We start from the raw sequence: 27,649 nt of genomic DNA on the forward strand, positions 1-27,649 counted from the left end.
TTCGTGCAAGTAAAGCTCTTGAATCACTTGAATATGTGTGACAAGCAGGGTTGAAGCAACTTCAGGCTTAAATTTGAATGGATACTCACTGAAACATTTTACACATCAACTGAAAATGGGGGAGGGAGGGCGCTTTTTTTTTTTGACAAAAAACAAAAACATTTCAAAAAAAGTTTTCACAGTTGCATTTAGATTTTTATGGGGGGAAGTCATTTCGGAACCATCTCCATTATTTGCCCAGTTCTTCTAAACAAACTGGAACACACAAGGACATTAACAATAGATAACGCTAAGCAAGTTCACCAGCAGATAATATTTTTTTCTATTACAGGGTTAGGTTATACTAATTTCTGTGGTGGGTTTTGTGTGTGGATTAATATTTCCAAGGACTAATAGGATAAAGACACAAATTTTGTACTCCAAAGTCATTAGAGGCCAAAGCCAAATGGGAACCTAGATGTCCAACCTGGAGTTTGAATCTTTGATTTCATCTTCTTTAGTTAGCACTAGCCTACTTCATCCAACCACCACAAAGGCAGCACTCTCTGTTCAGGTATCATGGAATGCAATGGACAAAACCAATATGCTAATACTTTCCATGGTGGATAGCCAAGGTCAGAGTTCTTGCCCCAGCTTTTATGAAACTGTGTTACATTTTAAATCAGGGCAAGAACACAAAATCCATTGTTTCCTGCTGGTGCCCTCTCAATTTACCCTCCTTTTTGAAGCAATTATATTTTAGAAATTGCACTAATTCTACTGTTAATTATTTCCTCTTCCCTGATAGATTTGGAAATATGTATCCAACAATTAAGTTTGTCTAGCGAAAGTGATTTCATGCAGTCCAACCCCTCCATGGGCTCAAGACGTCCTTTCCCTTCTCGAGTCTATTTCTTCCAACAGTATAATGGGTAAGGACACATGTCTGGCTAGTATAAATGGGCACAATTTCATTGATGTCAGTGGAGTTGTGCCCACTTATGCCAGTGTTGAATCTAGCACATGGTCTCTTTCCTTGTGCCATGGAAGGAGCCTGTTCCAATATATTTGAAGCTTGTCTCTAATTCTAAACAACTGAAGACCGTTTTGCAGGCAAGCAAGCCCCGAATAGTCGTCTTCTCTCCCTGGCTGTTGGAGTTTATGTATATACCTGAATGACACATTGATGAGATTCCTCATCTTAGCATCTATATTAGCAACAAGTAGACAAACACTGTGGCAGTTATTTAATACACCCCGTGCCTGCAGTCTCTCTGGTCATGGAGGAAGATGGGAGCCTAACTGCGGCCAAAGAAGCATGCTGTTAGCCGCGAAGGGACAGCGATCGCGTTGTCCTCATGTTGTTTCCCATGTCTCTCTTTATTGGGGCCTAAATCTGAAGTCAAGAGCTCGCTAACCCTCCCTGAAATGGGACAAAACTTGGTTTTAGCAACTTGTAGGCCAATTTAATTCTGGCAGAAAACCTGTCAAATATCACAGCTATTACTCTTACTTAGTGAGTGAAATGAAGTAGTTTTATTACCCCCTCTCATGATACTCTCCATATTAGGAGCCCAAGTGAGATACAACAACTGATGCATCAGCCACCCACCATTCTTATTTGCTTGCTCCATTCCAAACTTTGTCTGTCTTTTGTGTGGCATGCTCTTGATTTAAGTGATTTGATTTTCTATTCTCCTTCAACGCTTGGGGTTAACAGACAGGCCTTGTCTGCATCAGGTGAGAAGAGTACCGACAAAGAAATGGACTTTGAAATCCCAGCTTGGATCACTGAACAGCCTCATCCAAGGTTATGCTGGTGGATAAAGGAGTCAGAGACACCATTATTAAAAACGGGAAGTATGGGTATTACACAAGTGTGGTATTATTGTGACAGATATTGCAACCACATGCAGTATCTTTGTAGTATGTTTATGTATGACTGTGGGCCAGGGATCGTATCTGTGATTGTGTTCTTCTCCACGGGGGACGGTTATCAGAGTTCTTCCAGGAATCAAAAACATTCGGGGCGGGACTAAAGTGAATCACTTAGGTTTTAAACACGCCTAGAGAGGTACCACCCCTGGGAAGGCTTGTATCTAGTGGTTCAAACTGGATTTTCCAGAGACCAACAGACAAAGAAAGGACTTTTGGCATTAAAAGTCTCTGCTTAAACTGCCTTCGTTCTGATGCCACAAAGGGACAGGACAGGAAAGATTTTGGCCTACTAGGGGCCCGTAAGACTCTGGTAAGACTCTGGGTGACTTCTGAAGAGCTTTTAGCATGCTTATAGAATTTTTTGCTTTTTCTCTCTGTAATGCGTCTACCTTAAGAATAAAGGTGCTTGCTTAGAAAGAGTTGTCTGGTAACAAGTAACTGCTGGCAATACACTGGTCCTAGCTCTTGGAGAGAGAGCAAGGTACAGTCACTGGCCTTTAGACAGTCTGACTTGCTGGGGATATCCCAGTGTAAAGCAGGGAGTTCTTCAGCCCTAAAAGCCAGGTCAGGAGTGAGGGAGATATGGCTCGGAGCTGGAAACCAAGAGGTGATGGCTGGGAGCTGGAAACCTTAACTGGATGATCTTGAGGGAACTGGGAAGGGAAATACAGGTACAGTTACCCTAAAACTGTGACAATTATTATTTGTACTGATCTCTCCTAAATGCCTGAGTCATGGTCCCGCTGTGTGAGGTGCTGTACATATCTAACAATAGATGGCCCCAGCCCTGAAGAGAGATACAGATAGACAAGGGATGCACAAGATTACCATGATATGATACTGGTCCCCATGATAAGCAGCTGTCACACAAGAAATGTGAATAAAAACAGGCCATTCTTTTACACATAAATAATGCCACTTTTTGCCAGTCTGAATATTGTCCCTGAAGAATTGTACAGAGAAGCCTTCACCTGACATCGGGCAACAGCCCAACTGCAGAAAAGTAATGTGACATTATAACTAAGGTTAAGATTTCATCATGGATATTTTTAATAAAAGTCACGGACAATAAAGAAAAATTCATGGAAGACCGTGACCTGCCCCTGACTTTTGCTAAAAATATCCATGACAAAATGGGGAGCTACAGGGTCCCCACATGCCCACAGCGGCTGGACACCTACAGGGGCCCTGGCTAGGAGCTCTGGGGGCCCCCAATGCCCATGGGGGCTCAGCACTCCAGAGTCCCCCAACTGCCTGCAGCTCAGAGTTGTGGGGTCCCCCCGCTGCCCACAGTAGCTGGGAGCTGCAGGGGGGGGGCCCGCCGCCCATGGCAGCAGGGAGCTGCAGAGTCCCCTTGACACCTGGGGTGGCCAGGAGCTGCTGGGTCCCTCCACCACCCGCAGCAGCTCAGAGCTCCGGGGGGGCCCTGCCACCCATGGCGGCCTGGAGCTGCTTGGCTCATAGTCCCCCACCACCCGTGGCAGCTCAGAACTCCCGGGGGGGGCCCACCCGGTGCGGGTTACCTCGCAGCTCCCAGCCATCACAGGCTGAAGTCCTGGAAGTCACGGAGTCCATGACCGCTGTGACCTCCGTGACAAAATCGCAGCCTTAATTATAAGCAACCCACACAGTGAAAACATTTGCAACAGCACCAGCAGTCACAGTAGCCGTGAAGTGACGTCTCCCCTGGGAAAGAGGATTCAGCTAAGTAGCCAAGTAAATACTCAGAAATACTGAGTCCAGAAATACTAATGTCCAGAAATACTGTCACCGCGGGGGAGTTCCGGACCATCCAGGAGCCTGGTGACAGGGGGCACCTGCGTTTGACAGAACAAGTAGTATCGGCTACCACCTGCAGCAACTTTGCAGACAGTAATTGGCTGTCGCGGTCGATCTTTTTCCCTAAAACAAATTTGTTCTTACTTTTCTGGTTAGCAGGTGTTCCCAGGGCGAGAGCAGAGTCGTGCTTATCGTGAGCACAGCACTCCGTGCAGCAGGACGTCCAGGCGGCTGGTATGGAATCATTTCATGCGCAGCTTTACAACAGCCAGTGCCCCTGCGGTGTGGAAGTGTGATATCGAACGCCAGCAGGCTGCAATGCCAGACCTGAAGACGAGCGCTGTGTAAGCTTGTCTCTCTCAGCAACGGACGTGCGTCCAGTAAAAGATATCGCCTCACCCCCCTTGTCTGGCTAATCTCCCGGGACCGACACGGTGCCAACGACACGGCATACAACATGCTGCAGTAACGTTACCAGCTAACCCGTGCGTGGCAACCATTACAACATAGGTGCTGGGTTTTCTTTTCCTCTGGGGGTGCTCCACCCCCCCTCTGCCCTCCTCCTCCCTGAGGCCCTGTCCTTGCTCCGCCTCCTCCTGCCCTGCTCCGCCCCCTCCCCTGAGGCCCCGCCTACCTGCAGCTCGCTGCTCTCCACCCTCCCACAAGCACCTCCCTTTGCCCCCCCGAACAGCTGATCAGCAGCAACCCCCGCACACAGCTGTGGCTGATGGATGCTGAGCACCTGCTCTTTTTCCCCCATGGGAGCTCCAGCCCTGTCAGCACCTCTGCATTACAATCGCCTTCCCAGCACAGGAAATAGAGTGGGAACGATCTCAGACACAGAGTAATAGGAAAGGGGTTTTCTGAATTCAGGACTGTTCTCTGTGAGACTGAAGACTTCCATCAAAGATAAATTGCCCTGCTCTCAGTGACTCCACTGGGATGGCCTAAACGTAACTGAGGGTGGAATTTTGTCCCAGGGCTATATTTGCCATAAAGCCAGAAGACAGAGGCAACACAGCAGGGCTAAGATGCTGTTGGGGGAGGAGCTGACTATCTCTGAGGTTTCTGTCACTCCTTCCTTCTCTCCCTGCCAGGATAATCCGGCTCATTTGCAGGCTTTTATTAGCACTGTGGACTGTCATCAGTTGCTTTGCATTTAAGAAATTACAGGATTGCTCTTTTCCTTTTGCTCTTTAGGCCTATTGACCGGCCAGTTTTGGAGCCCAACCCTCCACAGTCCCATATCAACTGGACTTTTTCCCTTTCTGCTTGTCTGTATTTTGTCTCCCTTGCCAGCAAAGTGGACAACAGTCCCAGGAATGTCCCCATTACAAGAACCCCACAGCACAGCTGGCCCCCTGGTGCATCGAGGCCAAGAACTGAATGGACATGGAGAGTAAAATTATCGATGTGACCGTAGCACCTAGAGGCCCCCCGCCCTCTCCAGAGCCAGCCCCACAGTGCTAGGAACTTTTCAGGCACGTAGTGAGGGCAGTCCATGTCCCAAAGAGCTTACCACCTTCACAGACCGTGGGGAGAGGAGAAGCAGATGCACAGAGAGAAGTAACCTGCCCAAGGAGGTACAGCAGATGAGCAGCAGAGCCAGAAATGGAACACGGGACTTGCACCCTGGGCCACATTTCTTCCTGTCTTTCGGAGTCCACTCTGTATCCCCTCCAGATTACATCTGAAGCATATTGACAAGCAGCACGCATGTCTGCTGTCATTAATATATTTCTTCTGCAGTCCACAAAACATACACAAGGAGGGCAGCAGCAGTGTATGGCCCCTTCATACCACCATGCCTGACCCCTGCTCAGAAAGATTCCCATGCTGTCAAACCAGAACCTTTCACAAGCATTCTAGGCCCTCTACAACTAAAGTGAAAGGAAAGAATTAAATCCAGAATTTTAATATTCTGATTATAGGGAGGGTAATAGAGACGGGACTAGTAGGTGTTTGAGAACTGGGAATGAGAACGCACAGCTGCTAGCTTCTGGAAGAGCCAAGAACAGACCCTCTGGCTATCGAAGCACCAGCCTGTCCGCACAAGACAGTTTGGCCGCTAGCCTGCAGCCCTGTTTGGCTGGCTGGAGTTTTGGTTTTCATTTTTCTGCTGGGTAAATGGAAGTGACTAGGTGACGAGTGAGAGTCAGGTGTTTTGCTGCACACACAATTTATCATTATGGAACAGTTGGCAAATGCCTTCCTCGTGTGCTAGAAGTTTGGGTAAAGATCCTACAAGAAACTGCTGGATGCTCATCGTTTTTGACAGTAAGTCACATTAATAATTAGAGCACTCACAGCTTTTTTTGCGTGGGTATTTTTTATTATTGTTTTCTCAATCCAAATAAATAATGAAATAATTAATTCATTTGATTTTTACCCTATGTAAAGTCAGTTCAACAAGTATTTCTGCTCTCACTGAGAAGGCAGTTGTGGAGAGAGATCCATAGTGGTGGTACAAAGAAAGAAATTCTGCAGGATTTGCTCCTCTACTTAACGTAGGGCTACCAAACAGCTTTCTCTTCTTTTAACAGAAAACAGGAAAGTCATGGAATCTCTTTCACTGGAGGTTTTCAAAAGGAGGCTGAATAGCCATCTGTCTTAGCCCCAACAAATCCTGCATCTTGGCAGGGGGTTAGACTAGATGACCCTTGCAGTCCCTTCTAACCCTATGATTCTACCACTCAAGTCCCACTAACAAAACCAGTCTCTCTTGCTGACTGGGTTTGGTTCACATAAGCCTTGTCTAGACTATTCTATACTGGCTCAGGTTCTTATCTTGCCATCATAACCAGAGTATCTGAGGACCTTTCAGGAGTGCATTAAATGACATGACTAATATCTGCCATGTGTGGTTTATTCTGTATTGTATCCTTTCCCTGGCAGAAGAGGAGTCGTATGGGTGCAATGGAGTGTTTTATTTTGTGCTGTGGGGGGTGGGGGTTATGTACATATAAGTTATACTTACTTGCTGCTCTATATTTATAGTAGCAAAGGCGAGGTTGAAGAAACATGCCTTGATCTTGGAGGGGAAGGTGATGAGGTGGTGATGGCCCTTCATTTCTGTGGGAGTTCATTCCACAGCCTTGGACTAGTCCCCAAGAAGTCTCCATCTCCTGCACAATTGAGTTTCACCCTTGAGGTGGACAATTCCATTGTGCCAGGAGGAGCATGGTTGATAACTCTGCTCTCTGAGTCGATCTGATAGGTGCTCAGACCAGTGGGAGCCTTTAAGATAAGAACAGAGACCTTTCTCTTCACTCGCTATTCCATGGGAAGTCAGGGGAGAGAGCGGAGGACAGGCTTGATGTGAAGCCGGTAGCCAGTGCTCCTGAGGAGGGGCGTTGCAGCATTCTGTACTAGCTGGAGTTTCCTAGGTGCTGATGGGTTCATGCCCAGGTACACCGGACCGCTGCAGTCCAGCTGAGAGGTGAGACAGAGGTGAATAATCCAGGCCAGATCACTCACTGCCAGGTTGAGAGAGAGGCACTTAGCCAGCCAAAGATGGTAGAAAGTGTTACCTGGGGCTGCTGCACCATGAAAGCTCAGGATCAGTGAGGAATCCTGGATCTCCTGAAACGACAGGCTGAATGGAGCAGTTGTGGGCATGAACCTTCAACCAAAGGAGACTGCATTTCAGCTGCAAATGACTCCAAGTCCTTTCCTCTGTGAACCAGCAAATCATCCATCTTGCTTGGGTTCAGCTTCAGCTGGCTGCTCTTCATGCATGAATTGATCTCATCCAAGCACTGAGAGATGTTTGTGACAGTGGTATTGTCAGACAAGATGGAAGACTGGTATTAGGCACCAAGAAATGTTTAGGAAAAGCAGATCCACGCTTGCCTATTCAGCCGCATTGGCCCTACCAGCCTGGGGAGTCACACCGTCAATGAGAATGATAAGAGCATGACAATTGCAGGTTCGAGCCCAGATTAGCACCTTGTGCCGAGTGATGCTGGTTTCTGAAAGCATGTGCCATGTCTCCATTCTATACATGCTCTGCCAAATTACTCTCTGTATGAAACACAGACAACTGCCACGTTCCTTGAAGTCAAAGACATTTTATCTGCTACATTGTGACTAGCAAAAGGTCTGTAAAGGCCCTCTAATTACATATATTAATATACAAATTGTTTGTACACTTAAGCTCAGATTTAATGGCAGTTTATTAGCCCATTTTCCTCTATGCACCTCCCCTTGCGGTTGCAAACTGATTCTAATTCACCATGGGAAGACGACAATGTTATTTCTCTGCAATGTTCAATGTCAGTTTTTGGACTGTCCTTATCAATTGACATTTATTTTTCCCATTCTAATATTGTACTTTCTTCTTGAATTATGAAATGATGATACATTCTCACTCCGCAGAAATTATTATTAGAAGGTTTATCTCCTGAAGAGTGCAGTCAGTCCCTGGGTAGTAATACACCATGGGCTCAACTGATTAACATTTTGCAATCTGACATTTAAAAAAAAAAGCACAGCAGAAAGCATTCCTAGCTGCCTGACTTCAATTTCAGAGAATCAGCTGTAATACCCAAATGGCATTTAATCCGGTGCTAAAACCACCTACCTAGTGCAATAGCAGGCAACTTCCAAGGGAGCTAAGCCTGTCAGCATTAAACCTAGTCATTTATTTTCTCTCTCACACACACACATGCATCCGATGAAGTGAGCTGTAGCTCACGAAAGCTTATGCTCAGATAAATTGGTTAGTCTCTAAGGTGCCACAAGTCCTCCTTTTCTTTTTGCAGATACAGACTAACACGGCTGCTACTCTGAAAAGTGTGAAAGTTAAAATTCCAGACATGGGGTGGCAAAAACTAAAAGAGGGGGGAAAATGTAAGAAATGTGACCCTGTTGTAATGCTTACTAGGGCCATAATCCACAGCAGTGGTGAATGCACACAGAGAACTGAACCCCATCCATGGCGGGTGACCCAATACTGAGTGCCACCAGACAGATACCAGAGGGAACCATCTCTTTCTGACTCTTTGGCAATGCTTGTCTCATTCATCAGGCGGATAAGGTCTCATCGAATTGAAAACTATGTGCCGTCCACTGTTAAAGTGAACTCCCGCCAACATCAGTGGGGGAGTTGTGCTTAGCAAGGATCAGTCAGAAGATATTGCCCCAAGTAATTAATAGCGAGGGGCTATGTCATAAACATAAAGGGAAGGGTAACAACCTTTATGTATGCAGCAACATATAATCCGTCCTGACCAGAGATACAGACAGAGGTACAAAATCATTTTACCTGTAAGGGGTTAATCAGTTCAATTAATCTAGTTGGCACCTGACCAGAAGGACCAATGGGAAAAGAAGATTCTTTCAAATCAGGGGGGGGGGTTGTTTGTGCTCTCTTTGTTGGCTCCCTCTCAGGACAGAGAAAGAGACCAAGCAGGTAAACCAGTTCCTAAAAAGATCCTGAAATGCTACATCTAAAATTACAAAAATTGTAAGTAATAGCAAGGAAATGCATGAAATTATCTTTTGTTTTAGCTTGTGAATTTTCCCTATGCTAAGAGGGAGGTTTATTCCTGTTTTTGTAACTTTAAAGTTGAGCCTAGAGGGGAAACCTCTGTGTTTTAAATCTTTTATTACCCGGTAAAGTTAGCTTCCATCCTGATTTTGCAGGTGTGATTCTTTTACTTTTTTCTTTATAATAAAGTTCTTCTTTTAAGAACCTGATTGATTTTGTGTCCTAAAAACCAAAGGGTTTGGTCTGTGCTCACTTTGTTAACCTATTGATTAGTATATTATTCTCAAGCCTGCCCAGGAAAGGGGGTGAAGAGGTTTGGGGGAATATTTTGGTTAAATAAGGACTCCAAGTGGTCTTTTTCCTGAATCTTTGTCTAAATCACTTGGTGGTGGCAGCAATACCATCCAAGGACAAGGAAAGGATTTGTGCCTTGGGGAAGTTTTTAACCTAAGCTGGTAGAAATAACCTTAGGGGGTCTTTCATGTGGGTCCCCACATCTGTACCCCAAAGTTCAGAGTGGGGAGGGAACCCTGACATGGTGGTAGGGTGGGATAATTTTGAACCAGAAGCACAGACCTCAGGATATTAAAAGGACACTAAGAGGAGCTGGAGTTTTTTCTTTGCCCAAGGGCAGAGTAGTTAAGTTCCTGCAAGGGAATTCACAAACTGGGTTGTTGTTTTTTCTAGCTCTCTGGTTAGGCTAGGCTAAGCGAGGGAAGGCTAGAATAATGGAAAGTAAGGTCCAAAAACCCCTTAGAATTAGCCAGATTGGAAGCTGAAAAAAGACAAAAAAAACCCCATAAAAGACAGATGGCCTTAAAGCGGTTGGAGTTGGAAGCGAAGAAGAGAAATCAGGTGAAACACTTGGAGACGGAAATGGAGGCAAAATGCTTGGATACAGAGTTAGAGCTAAAGCGCTTAGATCTGAAAAGGGCTAAGCTGTGTCTACCAGATAACCCTAACAATCCTTCTCCAGGTACCGCTCCCCATTCCAAAAAATTCCCCACCTCCAAGGTAGGCGATGATACAGAGGCCTTCTTAGAAAATTTCGAAAGGGCCTGCCTTGGGTACAACATCTCTACAGACCAGTATATGGTGAAGCTGAGGCTGCAGCTCAGTGGACCCTTAGTAGAGGTGGCAGCTAAAATGCCTAAAGAACACATAAACGGCTACGAACTTGTTTTAAAAAAGGCCAAAATTAGAATGGGGCTAACACCCAAGCATGTCCGTCAGTGGTTCAGAGCTATATGGGGACTTTAGTCTCAGCCCTGAATAAGGGAGTAACCATAGCTGCACTGCCCCCACCCTGGGAAGGAACAGCTGCCCAGAGGGCAAGTCACTCTAGCCCTTGAAAAGGTGCAGCTTTCTCCTCCATACACGGGCTGGTATTTGGGGGCAAAGGCAAGTACCTCCTCCCTTGCTCCCCAGGGGCACTGTCCAGAATGCTGGGACTATGCTCCACAACACAACCCAAGATTTGAGTATACACCAAGCAATGCCCAGTTGGGGGGGAGGGGCCCTGAATTCCTCCTTGCATCTCTGCACAGCTGTGTAAGACAAGAGCACATCCTAACTATAAATAAATAAATAAACCTACTAAAGTTTCCTTTGCAGCATCACTGTATAAAATAAAAACGGTAGAGCTGGTCTGGAATTTTCTGTCGAAGTTGTTTTTCAATGGAAAATGCAGTTTCAGCTAAATCAAAAATTTCTCATTAGCTGCTGAGAAAATCTAAATGCAGTATTTTGCTTTTGGATAGGTTTGATATTAAAATGCATTCATATGGTGCCCCAATTTTTCCTGGGCATTTTTGTTCAGGTGCATCATGTCCTCATTCTGTCATATGGGCTGGATTCCAGGCCAGACTACATTTCCCATGATGCACAGAGAAACACCCCCTCAACTGAGTTTTAGCATCATGGGAGTCACATGACCATGGTATCCTATGGAAAATGTAGTCTGGCCAGGGAGGGTCCCGTCTGTATGGAAGAAGGAGAGCATGGAGATATCTCAACCACAGGTCCCAAAGCACCACGGCACCTTACACAGGTACTATTTAAAGCTGAATTAGCTCAAAACATTTTGATAGCTCCAAATTGAAATTTTTCAGATCCTTTCATTCCATTAAATAAATTGATATTTTGACCTTTTGTTCCTGTTAGGGATGAAAACAAGTGTTGGGATATAAGAATTTTCTTTCAGCTAATAAACCAGCATTCAAACGACTAAAGGAATTCAGCAAAGTTTGTGGCATAAAACAAAGTTGCAAAGGAACACTGCACTGATTGTGTGGGCCTTTTATTTGATCATGCAAGTAATTTTAGCCACTTGGAACAAACTGCCAGTACACAGTTTTGCTTAACAGAAACGAATTATCTTTCTAAAGAGAAATTTGGTGAACGGACATGTCAAGGTTCCTCCCCCACTCTGAACTCTAGGGTACAGATGTGGGGACCTGCATGAAAAACCTCCTAAGCTTATCTTTACCAGCTTAGGTCAAAACTTCCCCAAGGTACAAAATATTCCGCCTGTCATCCTTGGATTGGCCGCTACCACCACCAAACTAATACTGGTTACTGGGGAAGAGCTGTTTGGACGCGTCTTTCCCCCCAAAATACTTCCCAAAACCTTGCACGCCACTTCCTGGACAAGGTTTGGTAAAAAGCCTCACCAATTTGCCTAGGTGACTACAGACCCAGACCCTTGGATCTTAAGAACAATGAACAATCCTCCCAACACTTGCACCCCCCCTTTCCTGGGAAATGTTGGATAAAAAGCCTCACCAATTTGCATAGGTGACCACAGACCCAAACCCTTGGATCTGAGAACAATGAAAAAGCATTCAGTTTCTTACAAGAAGACTTTTAATAAAAATAGAAGGAAATAGAAATAAAGAAATCCCCCCTGTAAAATCAGGATGGTAGATATCTTACAGGGTAATTAGATTCAAAAACATAGAGAACCCCTCTAGGCAAAACCTTAAGTTACAAAAAAAGATACACAGACAGAAATAGTTATTCTATTCAGCACAATTCTTTTCTCAGCCATTTAAAGAAATCATAATCTAACACATACCTAGCTAGATTACTTACTAAAAGTTCTAAGACTCCATTCCTGGTCTATCCCAGGCCAAGACAGACTATAGACAGACACACAGACCCTTTGTTTCTCTCCCTCCTCCCAGCTTTTGAAAGTATCTTGTCTCCTCATTGGTCATTTTGGTCAGGTGCCAGCGAGGTTACCTTTAGCTTCTTAACCCTTTACAGGTGAGAGGAGCTTTCCCCTGGCCAGGAGGGATTTTAAAGGGGTTTACCCTTCCCTTTATATTTATGACAGGACACCCAGAAGTTTTTATTTCAGTCTCCTCCACTGTCCGCAGTGAAAGCCGTATGTTCTGAGACCATGGCTCAATGCAGTAATCTTTAGCATTTTAGACCTTAGGATGCACGTTCTTATTTTCCAGAGAAGGAAGACCACAGATGTAAGCAGAGTTTACTACTCCCTAGGCTCCTTCCAAACTTCAGCTAAATCTCCTTGCTTCTGTTCCTTAAATGTCTCAATTTGCATGAAATTGTCTGCAAACAATTAAAGTTAATTAAGATAATTTATCACTTGAAAGTAAAGCCATCTTATCAGCAGGTATCAGCCTGTTAAGCAAACAAAGAATTAGTTGTAGGAAAATAATCATGTCCCTGTTACCATGTCAGACAGGAAGTGGCAAAAATCATTTCTTTATGATACTTGCTGTTTGGACTGGGTGTTATGTTTTCAAAGTAATTAACTGCAATTAGCGAATCATGTTTCTATAGCAGCTTAATTTGTGACAGGACACTATAGACTTGACTCGTCTACACTGTGGCAGTCATCCTGCATATAAATTGCAATAAAAAACTTTTGATAACATCCCAAAGTTCTTCTGACTGAACAAAAATGAGAAGTTAGAAAGAGTTTAGTTGGGTATACACAGAAATCTGCTCAGTCCAGGAAGTAAGAGTTTTCAAAATGGAGAGGAAAAAATATAACTCATATGAACATGGCTGCATTAAGTCACAACCAGCATGGGACTGTCCCATTGACCTCCTATACCAGGCCTCATCTCCGTTAAGGACCTGCCTCTTTCTTCCTTGAAACTAGACCCAGGCTCCACTGAAGTCAATGGAAGTCATGTCCATTAGCTTCAACAGGCATTTCATTAGGCCCTTTGCACAGAACTCCTGTTGATTTTACAGAGTTTCGTGTGGGAGGTGCTTTCATGTGAGAGGGGTCTCGAAATGATGCATGTACACAGGAAAAACAGTTTGCAAACCACTCGCCATTCAAGGACTGTGATTGGCAATTTGGCAGTGCCTCATGTGAATGAGAAAAATAAAAACTACGTCACCCATTCTTGGTGACTGTGCAATGAAGACTTGATTGCTAAAATAATAAGAACAAGACGACAATGTTTAATTTTCATTTGTGGGCTTAGTTACATATTAGCATTCATAAAAGCATTAGCCATCACGGTAAACTGACTTAATGCTGTGCAAAAACTGCGAAAAGGCAACCAGGAACAGTAATTTTAAAAATTAATTTAAGACAATTTCTGAAAGTGCCATGGGAAAATAAAAATCATTAAGTGGGATATTAATATTCATTGCAGCTGTTATACAGTCAGCTACTGCATCCAGTGTTCAAAAGAGCTGCCCAATGCACTGCCTCAGAGGGATCTGATGGTCCGAGTTCAGTGGAGCATCACACCACAAAGCCTCAGCACTCCCCTTTCCCCTCTGCCTGCTCTCATTCTCCTTCTTCAAGGAAAGGCACCCACAGAGTCATGTAAAAATACAGGCACGTTATCTTAGAATACTCTATTTGTGGGCAACAAAGCTCCTCTTATAAAGGAGGCTGCATTAATTAATTAAGGATTGCTCTAATCTGTCAAAGATAATTATGGTTAGAGCAGTTATGGTTACCTATTTCTCATGCTTCTGCCCCTCCCCCACCCCACAAATGTCCCACATATGGTGCAAAGTGGCCATCCGTTCATCCTTCCTCCCCCTCCATGTTAAGGCTTCAAATAACTTTCTCATTTTCTTTCACTTTTTCTAGGGACACAGCACGATGAGCACAGGTGTAGGAGCCAGGAGCTCCAAAGGTTTAACCCCTGCTCTGCTGGGAATTGTGTGTGAATCCTTGCCAGTCACAAGCTCCCTGCATTCTCAGATTTCCCATCTCAGGTAGTTAATGCTGCCACTTTCCACTACGTATTGGTGGAGCGCTGCGAAAAATCAAAACCATTATGTAATTGCTACGTTGTTTTTTTCATCTAATTTCTTTTGGAAAGTGCCATAGGGCATGCCTGCCCCATAGCACCCCCTACTGAGCTATTCTGGAACTGCACATACTCCCTGCCTCAGTTTCCCTTCCCAGGACGCAAAAAACCCACTTCAGTCACTCTTGAAGCTTGACTCAATGAGCCTCTTCTTGGGGCTGGTTTTAATATAAACCCGCATTCAAAAAGGTTCATAACAAAAAGTCCCAAATAAACAATAGGTGCTTCTGGCTTTGAGGGATCCTCTGAAGCCTGCCCTCCAAATGGTCCCACAGTCCCCCTAGGGTTATCTCTCAGGCCATGTCCACGCTACAAATTTTGGTCAATGCACATTACGGCAGTGGACGGTCACCGCAGTTAGCATATTGCTCAAGCACGTGAGTACTTGGCTGCTTGCATAAGTGCTGCACGTACTCACCAGAAGCACTTGTGTTGATGCACAGTGCAGCGCACCAGGGATAGGTATCCAGGATGTCACTCTAGGCTGGTCAGGGAAGATGCGTGATCCTCACATCTTTAAGAACACAGGACTGCTCATAAAGCTGCAAGCAGGGATGTTCTTTCCTGACCAGAGGATTGCCACTGGTGATATTGAAATACCAATAGTTTGCCATGGGGGACCCAGCCTACCCCTTGCTCCTCTGTAACATGAAGCCGTACACTGGCCACCACGACAGCACCAAAGAAAGATTCTGCTACTCGCTCAGCAGTTGAATGTGCTTTTTGGTAGAGTGAAGGGATGCTGGTGATGTTTACTCACTAGATTGGATCTCAGTGAGAAAAATAACCCCACGGTTATAGCTACTTGCTGTGCCCTGCATAACAGCAGTGAGGCAAAGGGAGAAACGTTGCCGCCAGGTTGGAGGGTGGAGATGGAGCAGCTGCTGGCTGACTTTGAACAGATACAAGGACCACTACAGGAGCTCAGTGTAGCACTGTGTGATTGAGGGAGCCCTTAAAAGAACACTAACAGTCTGCCACAACAATGTGCTGCACTGTCCTGTGGTCTGGCCAGGACATTTTAGGAATTTAGACGTGCTAGTTATACATTTATAAATACTACTCTGTGTCTGTTGCTGAACCTCTGAATTCTGCAGGTCTTGCTGTGCATTTATAATTGTATACGGTGTGCTTAACTGGACCTGTGTGTTCTGTGGTCCTGTCCAGTTACAAGTAGTGGGTGCTTTGAGTACCGCAATACACTCTGCAGTATGTCTGTGAACTAATAAAGATGAGTTTCTTTTAAAAAATAAAAAAAAAATTGTGTAGCACAAACAGGGAAATAACTATGCACTCCTGGCTGGCAGTATCACCTAATGACAATACTCCAGGGCATAACTCCGAATGGTGACAGTCCCAGGGTCAGTTTCCTTGGCAGTTACGGCCCAGGATACTGTCGCCCACTGGCAAGAGTCCAAAGGCTGCCTTGCCTAGTGGCAATAACTCAGGGTAGTATTACCAACTAATGAAAGTGAGGGGGGAACAAGAGAACCTGGGGATTCTGACCCAGGGCCCTTTGAGACAGTAATCCTTGTACAGGGCCTAGGGCCGGCTACCCCTAAATACACTCCTTAGGTCACTTCCTACCCTTCTTCTAGTCCCTCTCATGGTGTGTCAGGCTGAATTTGGGGTCCCTCCGATGTTTCCCGCTGATCTGTCTCCTGAGTCTCTTGTGCTGGCGACAGCAAGTCATCACCTTCAGCTCCCACCGTTGATGGGCTTCCAGTGGCTGGGCACAGAGCTTGGGCATGGCTCGATCCTGTTGGCATGGAGCCCTGGCAACTTCCCGGCTGGAGGCCGCTGCACCTGACTGCTCTCCTCTGTGGTCAGCCCAGGCTGAGCTGAGTCGCTCCCATTTAAATGCTCCCTCCACTGGAAGTATGCCCAGCAGAGGTGAGGGGGTGTGGCCTCTTGGGACCAGAGGAGCTCTTTAACCCTTGCCTCACCAGTGAGGAGCTGGTACATGCCGTCACGCAGCGCTAAAAAAACCAATGTGCAAATAAACAACACAGTACAAATGTCTAACACAAAGTAATGGAACTTTAAAATTAGAAAGGCAGAAAACATTTTCCAGTCTATTTTGACTATACATACACCAACCAGGCTCTCATAGATCAATGTACGTGAATCTATGTCCCCTGGTGTCGAGTGGTACGGGTGGGGATGCGGTCCATAATGTCAGGTACAATACTGGGGAGGAAGGGTGTAGGTAGCTGCTGCAGAAAATTCCTCCAGTGACTGCAAAGGGTGGCATGTCCCAAGCAGTAGGAATATACTACCAACCACCTGCCCAGGATGGTGCTGCTGATTATGAAATACTCCGGGTGATCAGAGAGTCTATAAAGGCAGAAAATGCAATAACAACAGGGGATTTCAACTATCCTCATATTGACTGGGTACATGTAGAGATAAAATTTGTAGACAGCATAAATGACCGCTCCTTGGAACAGCTACTCCTGGAACCCACAAGGGGAGAGGCAATGCTTGATTTAGTCCTAAGTGGCACACGGGATCTGGTCCAAGAGATTAATTTGTGTTTGCTGCCTGAAAAGTTCCATTAAGAACATTGGAACGGCCATACTGGGTCAGACCAATGGCCCAACTAGCCAGTATCCTGTCTTTGGACAGTGGCCAGAGCCAAGTGCTTCAGAGAGTGTGACAAAGCGGGACTCACCACCGCAGCGCCTCCTGCTGGCCGCCCTAGGAATTAGCTCTCAGCCCTTCCAGTCCTCCTTCAGCTAGTGGTGTCATGCTTGCTACCACTGCCATCTCCACCGTTTGAACCCATGTCATTCCCTGGACCAGCTGTCCTTAGTCCCGCCCTTCGCCTCAGGGGCAAACTGCAGTCCGGATACCAGCCACTCTCTTCATTGGTGTGTGGGGCAGGCCTGCCCGCTACTCTGGGTTCCGACCCAGGGACCCTAAAGCTGGCAGCCACCTACTGCCCTCCTCCAACCTGCTGCCTATTTTCCCTGGGGCCCTTCCCCCATAGTCCTAGCATCCTCTCAGACCTTGTAGCAAGGCCCCAGCCAGGCAGTGGTCAGCCAGCAGCTCACCCTCGCACTCTGCTGCCCCTGCTCAGCACTGCTGTATCTATGGCACTTCTTCAGACAGCCAGTCCTCCTCCCTTGCCTTCCAGGGCGAGACTTCCTTCTGCTCCACTGAGCAGCCCTTTATATATGGCCCTCGCAAGCCCTGATTGGCTGCTCCAGCAAGCCTTACCCCTATTGGTGGGCTCAATAAGCCCTTTCCTGATTAGTGGGTTCTGCGCAGCCTCCCTGGTGCTATTTTTAACCTCTTCCTGTGTGGGAAAGCCAACCCACCACAGCGGGAATGAACACAACAGGGCAATTATCGAGTGATCCGTTTCCTGTCATCCAATCCCAGCTTCTGGCAGTTGGAGGAAGCCTGCCAAAGAGTCAGTGCGGTGTACCTAGATGATCAAGGTACTAAAGGAAATTCAAGGAAGAAAGGCTGTTGCAGAGAAGCTAAATGAAATCTTTTCTTAGGTCTTCACTACACAAGATGTGGGGGAGATCCCCAAACCCAAGCTATTCTTTTTAGGTGACAAATCAGGAACTGTCCCAAACAGGTGTCAATAGAGGAGGTTTTGGAACAAATTGAAAAATTAAACACTAACAAGTCACCAGGACCAGGTGGCATTCACCCAAGAGTTCTGAAGAAACTCAGATATACAGCTGCAGAACTACTAACTGTGGTATGTAACATATTGCTTAAAACAGGCTCTGTTCCAGATGACTGGAAGCTATCTTATGTAATGCCAATTTTTTAAAAAGGATCCAGAGGCGATCCTGGCCATTACAGGCCAGTAAATCTAACTTCAGTGCCAGGTGATCTATTTGAAACAATAGTAAAGAACAGAATTATCAGACACATAGATAAAGAGGATATGTTGGGGAAGTAAAATCATGCCTCTCCAGTCTAGGAGAATTCTTTGTGGGTGTCAGCAAGCACATGGACAACGGTGATCCAGTTCATACACTGTAGCTGGACTTTCAAAAAGCCTTTGAAAGTTTTTTAGAGTTAAGGACAATCAGACTGAGTTTTTTAAATATATTGGAACAAAAAGAACCCTGACATTGGGTCCATTACTGAATGGAAATGGTAGAATTATCAATAATAACACAGAAAAGGCAGAAGGGTTCAATAAATATCTGTTCAATATTTGGGGGGAAAGCAGACATTATCTCAACATATGGCGATGGTAACTTTCTTTCCATTCCACTCAAATTTCTGAGGGATGTTAAATCAGAGCAACTAAAGTTGGACTCTTTAAAATCAGAAGATCCAGAAAACTTACCCTGAAGATTTTTTTTTAAAGAGCTGGCTGAGGCGCTCACTGGACAACTAATGTTGATTTTTAATAAGTCTTGGAACACTGGCAAAATTCCAGAAGACTGGAAGAAAGCTGATATTGTGCCAACATTTAAAAAGGGTAAATGGGATGACCCAGGTAATTATAGACCTGTCAGTCTGACATCAACCCCAGGCATGATAATGGAGCAGCACTTAAGGGACTTGATTAATAAAGAATTAAAGGAGGGAAACATGATTAATGTCAATCAACATGGGTTTATGGAGAATAGATCCTGTGAAACTAACTGGATAGTTTTTTATGAGAATACAACATTGGTTGACAACGGTAATTGTGTTGATGCAATATATGTAGCCTTCTGTAAACCATGTGACTGGGATTGCATGGCGTGTTGATTAAAAATCTAAAACGATATTCACTTAACATGGCACACATTAAATGGATTAAAAACTGGCTAACTGATAGGTCTTAAAATGTAACTGTAAACAGGGAATCATCATCAAGCAGGTCTGTTTCCCCTAGAGTCCCACATGGATCAGTTCTTGGCCCTACTCTATTGGACATTTTTATCAATAATCTTGAAGAAAACATAAAATCATCACTGATAAAGTTTGCAGAGGACATAAAAAATGGGGGACGGATAAATAATGAAGAGGACAGGTCATTGATTCAGAGTGATCTGGATTGCTTGGGACACTGTGCACAAGCAAACAATATGCATTTTAATACAGCTAAATGTAAATGTATACACCTAGGAACAAAGAACGTAGGCCATGCTCGCAAGATGGGACACTCCATATCTGGTGGCTAGGCATCAACAACAACACTGAGAAGAAGGTGAAGCGCAGTATTACATATTAGCAGTTCAGAATGACCCTGGCCCAGGTCATCTATACCCTTTGTTGTGGCCTCAGATTCTTTGGAAATGCATTCACATGGACTTTGCTGAATCATTAGAAGGTTATATGTTTTTGTTCATAGTCAAAGTACATTCAAAATGGCCAGAAGTTTTCAGAATGACTTCTACTACAGCTACCAAGGCCACTGGACATCTTCATACCTTGTTTAGCCAAATGGGTTTACCATTACAGTTGGCGAGTGACAATGGACTTCAATTCTGTTCTGAAGAATTTCCGAGGTTCCTAGTTTCAAGTGGGATTCAGCTCATATGTTCTGCTCCATATCATATTGCTATGAATGGACTAGCAGAACACTCTGTACAGACACTTGAGCATGCCTCAAAAGCTAACCAGTCTATTTTGAGCCATCAGCAGAGACTGGACAGTTTGTTGCTTGTCTACAGGAAAACACCATCTGCTACCACCCCAGAATCACCTGCATCTCTTTTCCTGAGGTGATCTTTGTGTATCTGTTGGGACGGCTGCATGCTGATATCGTCTCACATATCGCCAAATCCCAAGCTATGCAAATTGATAAATATGAGACTTGTCACTGTTATTTTCAAGCAGGAGACTTGGTGTGGACTTACGACTATGGGTGTGACATGAAATGAGTACCTGGATAACTTGTAAAATGCACGGGGCCCATTTCATTTGTGATAAAACTGTCTAATGGTATTTTGTGGAAATGATATATGAACCACTTGTAGCCTCAACTAGTACTGGAGTCCAGGTTGGTTCCAGTAGGACTTTCTGTTACTCCAATTAAACCTCCTTCCATTACAATTCCTAATTTTGATTACTTCTTGGGAGAAACTTTGTTACCAGATCCAGTTGATTCCTTACCACTGACTGTTCCTATTGTTCACTGCCACACCTGCATCCCCACATTACCCCCAAGAGAGTGCGAAAACCAGTTGTGCTCCTGAATGGATAAATTGTTTACTAAGAGATTTGTTATTCCAGGGCAGAATAATCCCTTAGAATATAAAAAACATAAGAACGGCCATACTGGGTCAGACCAAAGTTCCATCCAGCCCAGTATCTTGTCTTCCGACTGTGGTCAATGCCAGGTGCCCTAGGGAATGAACAGAACAGATAAACATCAAGTGATCCATCCCCTGTCACCCTTTCCCAGCTTCTGGCAAACATCCTTGTCCATCCTGGCTAATAGCCATTGATGGATCTATCCTCCAGGAACTATCTAGTTCTTTTTTGAACCCTGTTATAGTCTTGGCCTTCACAACATCCCCTGGCAAAGAGTTCCACAGGTTGACTCTGCGTTGTGTGCAAAAATACTTCCTTTTGTTTGTTTTAAACATGCTCACTATTAATTTCATTTGGTGACCTCTAGTTCCTGTGTTATGAGAAGAAGTAAATAACACTTCCTTATTTACTTTCTCCACACCAATCATGATTTTGTACACCTCTATCATATCTCCCCCTTAGTCATCTCTTTTCCAAGCTGAAAAGTCCCAGCCTTATTAATCTCTCCTCAAATGGCAGCCGTTCCATACCCCTAATCATTTTTGTTGCCCTTTTCTGAATCTTTTCCAATTCCAATATATCTTTTTGGAGGTGGGGCGACCACATCTGCACACAGTATTCAAGATGTGGGTGTACCAGGGATTTACATAGAGGCAATATGATATTTTCTGTCTTATTATTTGTCCCTTTCTTAATGATTCCCAACATTTTGTTCACTTTTTTGACTGCTGCTGCACACTGAGTGGATGTTTTCAGAGACCTATCCACAATGGACTCCACAGTCTCTCTCTTGAGTGGTAACAGCTCATTTAGATCCTATCATTTTATATGTATAGTTGCAATTTAAGAGTCTGCAGAAGTCCACCTGCAACTTTTAGTTAGGTTCTATTGTGTTTCATGTCAGCCACATAAACGATCATGTATATCTGCTTGGAAATTTTCTTTAAAGTAGGGTGGAGGAATGTGATGTCCTGTCCCTTTAAATGTTTGAGCCCTCATACCTCTCCAGTGCAAGTTTTGCAGCAAGAACAATAAAAGCTACCACAGCAGAGAGCTGAGTTTCTATCAGCTCCCTCTCTGTGCGTGTCAATCTCCTTCTCTGCTGGGTCCAAATATAGCGCTATCCAAGCACAAACCCCACACATAAATCTCCTACTCCCAGTCTCAAGTTGGGTGCAGATCATCCGACCTGAGGATCAGGCTTCTCTCCCTCATCAAACTTCAGACACGCTTCAGCCTGCCTGCTGGGCTTTGCTTGCACCCCTCAGACTCTGAGTATCTCCCAGCTCACCACCAAGCAGCAACACCCAGGGCTTCTTACCTGCAGCCCCTCCCTTCTTCCTCTTGGCTCTCCACAAGCTCCTCTTTTATCTCCATCCCCAAAGACCAATTTAGCCACATGCACCGACTGTCACATGACTGACCATTTTCTCCACTTGGAGAGGCGAGCTATGTATGACACAGATGGGGGCTGGACCAGTCATCTTCTGAGAAGAAGTTAAATGGCAACCTATGCTCACTTCTGGAACAGCAGGGAGGACTGTGCCGTGGTTCACTCACAGTAACACAATTCTGCACCACAGTGTTAAATCGCTGATGCTTGTTATACCTGGAATAGAAAGAGCAGCCTCCTGTCAGTCTGTTAGTAACTATGCTATTCACGGATTTTCTGGATCGTTAAATCATGCTGGATCAGATTATAGTCTAATGCAGAGTCACTTGGCACTGCACCTTCATAATTTCCCCATGTTCTTGGGCGACATTTTCAAAAGCATTCAGCATCGGGCTAACTCTTCTCCCACCAGAGTCAGAGGTAAAGCCCTCACTGACTGCAGTGCAAAAAGAGCCAAGACAATGCGAGGCACCTTGCAAACCCCTCCCTTACTAACCATGTGTAATGTCGGTGGGCGGGATTGAACCAGGGACCTCTGGAGATTAGCGCATGAGCCTCTACCGCGTGAACTAAAAGCCAGCTGCCTGTTAGCTAAGGCTGTAAAGCAGACTCATTCTTCTCTCTCTCTCTCTCTCTCTCTCTAAGTGGTCTTGGTGCCACTAGATGGGACAGAACACATCACCCAGGAGGCATGTGGGTTACACACGCTCCCCATGCCATATGAATTCCTTACTTTACAATCAGTTGCCTGATTCTCTGTACCATCTTCTCCATGGCCATGTTCACGTCCACACCTTCATTTACAAACAGCCATCTAAGAGCGGCTAACGTATGGTCAAGTCTCATGGCAGATGCATGGGTGACAAAAGCGCCACTCTCATGGGAGGATCACAGGCCCTAAATGATGACTGAAACCTTGTATGAGTGGGTCCCAAGACATCAAGACATCTCATTTAAGATCCGAGTACCCAAGCCAAGGGTGTCGCAGGATGTTTCTCTTCAATTCCAGCTATTGGTGGCATATCCTGAGGGTGCAAGTATTGTTGAACCCTGCCATCTGTTCCCACAATGTGACCATTAATAGCAATAGGTGGCTGATTTTTCTTCAGCCACTAAGGGCCTCATTTTCCAGAGGACTGAGCAGACGCAATCATAAAAATGCACATTCACCCATCATGACTGCAACTCACCCCAACCTTTCTTGTGTACATGCAAATGTGGAATTGTGCATGCATGGGCAAATGAAGTAATAACACGCAGAGAAAGACAATGTATCATGTCATCACTGGATTTGTAAGTGCAAATAAGGGCTTTTGTAGTCTCAGCCAGTGCATGTGCTTATTTTTGTGGGTGCATGAGGGGTACCCTACTTTAAACATTTCTCTCTCAGAATAATTTTTGGGGAATTCTCATCCCTGTGATGAAATCCTTAAAAATTGGAAATGTTCAACTTGCAGAGACTTCGTGGAATGTATTCAGGCTGTCCTTCTTCTGATGGTGATGATAAAATTAATGAACCTTGCAAAACAATATTAATTTGAAGTTGCCAGGAAAGGTAGTAATGGCTCTCTTATTATGCCCAATTGTGTAAGAAGAAAACGTTTTAATCAAACAAATCCCCTGTGTTTGAGGGGACATGGGACACTACATTTCCATAGCAAGAAGATTCTGATTGTTCCACTTTGACTGGCCATGGAAAGCAGCTTATGAGAGTACCACTCTTGCATTCACAATGATAGGCTATTGCCAGAGGCTCTGGATTATGAAGAGAAGAGACTTCTCCAGACAGTCAGGCAAGTTACAAAAATCAATTCCCAAGTACAAACTGGAGGTATTAAAGTACATAATACACACTAGCAGTTCTAGGTATGCAGGGAGACAGTGTGGCCAAGGGGATCAGGCCTGGGGCTACAAGCCAGGAGACATTGGTTTGAGTCCCAGCTTTGACCTTTGCTCACCCTGTGAGCTTGGGAAATCAGGTCAAGAGTCCAAGAATCAGGGATGTGTCAATTTCTGGTGGCCCAACTTGAGACGTCTGGTTTTTAGAGCAGCTCTCAGCACTTTCAACTGCACTTGTGGTTGCTCAGCACCTCTGAATAGCAAGCCAGATACGGCCACTGATGGAATAAGATATTACTCAACCTAAGAGTGGCACAACTGACCCCTACCCGTGGCCCAGTTGGACCCTGTGTAGGCACACACTGAATAGTAAGGAAGAAAAATTCAGGTATAAGTTTCCTAAGAGAAAAGAAGAATGAGAATCCTTGTAAACCTATTCGTTGCAGTTGAACTGTTTGGTATGTAGATCACAGACACCGAGTTCCTCCAGCTTCCAGTAAATAGCGATAGTCTGAGAACTGGCCCCAAAAGCTGGTGGGGGGGGGGGGAGAGAGAAAATAATGGACAAGTGGCTAGATTAAAAAAACCCAGCTCTAACACTGTTTGTTTCCTGACTTATCTATACTTTCCAGGTAACAGCGGTATAATGGCTATGTATTAATGATATGCCTTGGCTGCAATTCTTCGTTGTCTCTTATGCCTCCTCATCTAGTTGTTTTGATTTGTAATGGTGAAATGCACACTCTGTCCCCACTCCCAATTTAATTTAAAGGCAAATGACATTGAAGTCACAGATCTTTATTTTTTAAAGACAGCACGCAGCTCAATCTGTTGAGAAACATAGTTTTGTTTTCTTTTTAACTGGGGTCATCACCTTCTCTGCTGTTGTTTCAAGGTTGGCAGTGATTTAAACTTGGTGTATTTTTACAACCTGTACCTAATCCAGGGTATAAATCATCCTGAAGGACATTTATTTCTGCCTGTCATCTCCCAGGAAGATGGTATTAAAGTGAGCCGGGTACAATGTGCAATTCAAAAACAAATTTGTTGCTGATGACTTCAACATGCATTACGTTTTCATTAGCTGCAGAGAGAGAGGGAGGTGGGCTGGAATGCCAGCTGATTCATCTGATTAAATGATAATTGCTTCCTCCTCAGTTAAGAGCATGTCAGGGGGTTTTCTTCATTAATAGAAGGACATCTGCGTTTTTTAGCAGTATCCCGTTCTGTTAATAGAGACTGAGTGTATTAGACTCACTGGCTAGGGGCTGGGAGCACTCAGAACTGGTGCAGCTGGGTTTTATAATGACCACCACTCTTATTCGGCGTCACAGGAACAAGAGACAAGATTGTCCAAAGTGATTAGAGATTCCGGGTGCCTCAATTTCTGCTGAAAAATGAGGGCCCTTTAAGACGACTCAGATTAGGCCTTGTAGCCCATAGGGCTAGCTTGCCTTTATTATATTCGCTGCCTTGCCCTCATTATATTCTGCCTTTATTATATGCAGCAGTCATGCAAGAAACTTAGAGGCCTGTATGCTGTAAGACATTATCTTCAGCAGTTAGCATAGGTCTTGAGTCCTATGACTTCAGCACAGATAAAAGGCCTGACGGAAAACCCCAAGTATTGGGGAAGCTGAAAATAGACTGTTTAAGGCCACCACCTACATCTCTCTCTCCTACTGCCCAGAGGCTGGGATGCAAACTTTATATGATGTTTACACTGATGCCACTATATCCAATACATATTCAGTCAGGTTTTTTCCCCTACTCCTTATTTGTATTTCCTCCCCCTACTAATGTTGGGGTGTCCTTCTCCTATAGGTTAGTATATTAATGGTTTCAACTTTTTATTATATACATCAATTCATTGCCATGGTGTAACACTGGCAGACCCCAGTCGTCGGCGGGCAGGATTGAACCTGGTGCTTCTAGAGCTTAGTGCATAAGCCCCCCCCGGCCCCTCTCGATGGGACAGAACACCACATCGAGGAGGTGTGTGGGTTACCATGGCACTCTTGTGGTTAGGTAGCTGCGGATGTTAGCTTATGTTCTCATTATTCCTTGCATTATTGTTGAATATAACAAAGGCAGAATATAACGAAGGCCAGGCAGTGACTATAATAAAGACAAGTCAGCCCTCTGGGCTATAGCATCCAATAACGAAGGCATCCAAAAATTACTAGTCATGGTTTGGAAGCTTTCGCCGAAAGCTACTCAGCAACACTGTGGTGTGGGTTTTTTCCCAAAAGAAATTGAATCTCTGAGTAATGGACACACAAAGTAGTGCTATATTTTTCCTATTACAGCATATGCTGAGCAGCAGCTGTTTGTCAGAGGTACGGACCCCCGCGAACACGAGGCCTGGAGGGGCCAGTGTGAGTTTATCAATCTCTTTTGCCAGCTAGACTAGTGTGTGGCTGCTCTTGCCCCTTGAGTACAGAAAACGTCTGATTGTTTTGGCTGGGGGTGACAGAGGGAATGTCTGGGCCCAAAGAGCCAAAGGGGTTAACATGACCTGGTTCAACATTAAACAATTTTAAACAAGGTTCAAGGATTGAGTCTCCAGCCTGCTTAGTACCATGGCAAACACACCATTAACAATAGTTTTAAATCTTTTATTAATGATACAGAAAAGAAGGAAAAACAGTTACATCATTTTAAATCTAAATGACTAAGGAAGGTTTTCTTGGTAACAACATCCCTTGTTCCCTTTAGCTGGAGGGAGTTTTTAGAAGGAAAAAGCCCCTTGTCTGACAGTCTTTTAGATGGTATTAAAAATGGTTGTCTTGTTTGGTTTGGGGGAAAGAGCTGAAGCTGTTGTTAAAATTCAATTCTGTTTTCCAGAACACACACACACACCGGGGGGGGGAAGAAAAGAACAGCAAAGATAGAAAATGCGGGTGTTGACTTTCACTTCCAGCCTCAGTGCTGGAAAAACACCGGCTCAGCACGTGGTCTGATCAGCCACTATGAGACCAGCTGAGGATATTGAATTTAGCTGCCTGTTTCTGGTCACCGACTTACAGCACCGCTGCAAAATACACAGTCTTGGCCAGCTCTTATTAGACAAAAAGACAAGGGAAAGGAAAGAAAAGAAATAAGGTGGGGAAGGAAAAGAACACACAAGGTGGGATGGAAGGGGAGTAACAATATCTCACCTCCCAGGTGGTATTCAGGATTTAGCCAAAAGTGGTGGAGACGGCAATCTCTGGGAAATTGGATGTTATCTCAATTTGCAAACTGGCTGGCTCGCTCAGCAGATAGGTTTAACAAAAGTTTATTGAGGCAAAAAAGACTCAGCAAACAATGGTCACTAACTCACAATCGGGATGCAGATCAGGACAACACCACACAGTCGCCTCCAGCATTGCACATACACAGCTTCAGCTTCTCTTTGTTCGGCCGATTATAACGCGTGTTATCTTTTTCTTATGCACGTGTTTTAGTTTAGAGACTAACCAATTTATTTGAGCAAAAGCTTTTGTGAGCTACAGCTCACTTCATTGGATGCATTCCTGACAGGTTTCAGAGTAGCAGCCGTGTTAGTCTGTATTCGCAAAAAGAAAAGGAGGACTTGTGGCACCTTAGAGACTAACCAATTTATTTGAGCATAAACTTTCGTTTAAAACGCACTCCCCTGTGCTAATCCTTGTAGCGAACCATGATTTAAATAATAGACTCTCTATATCT

This window comes from Lepidochelys olivacea (genome assembly GCF_965140295.1).
Source record: "Lepidochelys olivacea isolate rLepOli2 genome assembly, chromosome: 6".
Lineage (NCBI taxonomy): Eukaryota > Metazoa > Chordata > Testudines > Cheloniidae > Lepidochelys > Lepidochelys olivacea.